Source organism: Rattus norvegicus, chromosome 4, assembly GCF_021556685.1.
Source record: "Rattus norvegicus strain SHRSP/BbbUtx chromosome 4, alternate assembly SHRSP_T2T, whole genome shotgun sequence".
NCBI classification, from domain to species: domain Eukaryota; kingdom Metazoa; phylum Chordata; class Mammalia; order Rodentia; family Muridae; genus Rattus; species Rattus norvegicus.
This window is the reverse complement of record NC_141537.1, coordinates 125,197,836-125,200,541: the sequence shown is the minus strand read 5'-3', so window position 1 is coordinate 125,200,541 and position 2,706 is coordinate 125,197,836. Positions and strand designations below refer to the sequence as shown.

At 47.7% G+C, this 2,706-nt stretch overlaps 1 pseudogene; it reads left to right on the top strand.

The window, feature by feature from the left end:
- Window positions 1-608: 608 nt before the first annotated feature.
- Window positions 609-2,214, top strand: LOC147994969 (sperm motility kinase X-like; annotated as a pseudogene).
- Window positions 2,215-2,706: the final 492 nt, after the last annotated feature.

Genomic DNA, 2,706 nt, shown 5'->3' with positions numbered 1-2,706 from the left:
TTCTTTACTGAGAAATTATTTAATCACTATTGATCTTGTTGCTTGTACATGATATGGTGTTTTCTCTTGGTTTGATGTTGGTAGACCAAGTATGCCTAGAAACTTAGTCTTTTCTTCCAGACTTTCTGGTTCACTGGAATGTAAGTTTTCAGAATAGTCCCACATAGGCTCTGGGTGTCAGCAGCACTGAGTATGATTCTGAAGCCTTTCTAGTCTCTCATTTTACTCACATTCTCTGTGAGCCAGGATCAGGCTTTCAGCTCTGCTCTCAGTTACCTCTCCACCTCACCAACCTTCCACTTCCTTTCTGTCCTGTGTCATTCACTCCTGCTCTGCTCTTTCTTTCTGTTTTCTCTCTTTCTTTCTATTGCTTTGGTGCTTGGTTTGCTTTGGTTTCTGTGGCCTTGAGGAGCATCATCAAGTTGTCTCTTTGGGATGTGTTCCTTTTAGGGTAACTTGTTTGCCAGGCACACAGTAGGTACAGCAAGCTGGGCAGTGCTGCCCACCATGCCTTCCTGATGTGGCAATTGGAGCCACAGTTCTTTCTGAGAACTGATTTCAATTACTTTAATTTTTAACAGCACTGTTAATTGCTGTGATGGTGTTGGTTGAATCTCAAGGTCATGGCTCCTAAAGAGGCACTTCTCAGAAATAGTTATGCGATCTTGAATGCTATTTACCAAGGCAGCTTTGGCAAAATGGAGCTCACCTGCCACCTCCTGCCTGAGACCCTGGTGGCCTTGAAAGTCCTGCCAAGGAACTCCTCCATTTTCATGTCAGAAATTAACATCATGAAATCTGTCAACCATCCCAATATTATCCAATTTTATCAGATAATCAACATTACTGTCAAGACCTACCTTGTAATGGAGCATATGATTAGGGGAGGGCTGTGGGACAGGATCCAGGAGGATGGCCATTTTTAGGAGGAGGAAGCCCTCTGACTTTTCCAGCAGATTAGGAGTGCTATTCATTAAAGTCATTCAAAAAATATGGTGCAGAGTCCCGAGGCCAGAAGATATGCTGGCGTTTGGTGAAGGCAACATCAAACTCAGTGACTGTGGGTTTGGCATCCAGGTGAGCCCTGGGAAGAAGCTGCACTCTTTCTTTGCAGCCTCCCAGAGCTTCTGCAGGAAAAAGACTATGATGGGCCTGCAGCTGCCATGAGGAGCCTGGGAGTGGTCCTCTACTTTGTGACCATGGGCTGCTTCCCTTTTCAAGCACATAACAATCTTAGTAAAAAGTAGAAGATCCTGTGTGGGAAATGCTGCAGCCCATCTTATCTCTCTGATAAACATAATCGGCCAGTTACTCACCCTGGACCCCAGCAAAAGGGCCAATGGATACTCCATCATGCACTGCTCATGGCTCTTGCAAAGCGAGGAGCCATCCCTTGAGTTTTTCCTTGGAGGCATTCCTCAGTCTCCCAAACCCCACATCATGATCATCATAGTTGATTTAGGGTATGGCCCATATAAGGTCCTGGAATCTTTAAAAGCACAAACCTTCAATGGCTACATATTTGATATTACAAAACAAGAGCCCCTGAGAGAATAGCCAAGAGAGCCAAGTGAAGACTGTGCAGCCAGGCGTTACACCTTGTACGACCGCTGCAGATCTTTCTACCTTCCCTCTCCCTCCTGAACAGGAGAGACAGTGAGCCTGCACTTCATGCCTTCCCCCATAAACATCCTCCTCTTCTTGATGATAAACAGTTAAGGACAGGCGGGCTGGCTACCATGTCTTCTGCCCCCCAGTGCTCCCTACTGAAGAGGACCATCTCTTATGTCAGGGCAGCCAGCCGTCATGGTGATGAGGCTACCCTCTGCACTCACTCCAAGGATAGCTGTGAAGCTGAGACTGAGAGCCATGTGGTCTCTCAGGATACACAACCAGAAAACAACTCACTTCCCAGGGAGGATCTTCAGGCTCTGGCCACCAAGCGTGCTTGTACAACAGATAACAGCTCATGCTATGGGGATCTATCACCAGAACCAGTGATCTTGTCCAGTGACCAGCCCAAGAGTCTGGTGATTGCCTGGACTCACAGACACTGCCCAGGCTGGAAGAGGGTGAGGATGGTGATGAACTGTGCGCAAAACTGTGCTGCTGTGTGTCTGTCCAGAGGAAAAGTCAGGTCTCTAGCATCGAAGTGGTTCCAGTCAAAGGGAAGGAGAGTGGCAAGATACCCAAAGCCACGAGGTGAGGCAGTGATATATTTGTGCATTGGCCTCATATGCACTGTTATTCTGTGCTTTTTAACTGACATCAGATACTGTGCACATGCATGGGGTGTGTGACTTTATGTGTCTGTCATCTCAAGAGGACAAGTCTTCAGGACTGACTCATGTAGAACTTGTAGCGCATGTGGACAGCAAAGAATAATGTTTAGGTGTGGGGACAGAGTTGGAGGGGGCAGGAAATGGTGGTAAAGGAGTGAAAGGTCCAGACCCAAGGAATCAGTTGAGCAGCTATCACACCGTGAGGAATAAGTTCTCTGGGTCTCAAAGCCACTAAGGGATGCTCTCTCATGTTTCTCTGCTTTTAAGTGGTGAGGGGGCAGCCCTCTAGCTTCAAGGATGATGAACTGTAGGGTGAGTTCAGCCTGGCAAGGACTGAGACCACTGCAGCAGTGAGCCAGGCTGAGAGTGCAGACTGCTGTGTGTCCACGTGCACAACCCTGAGGTCACTGAGGCAGGCCTGCAC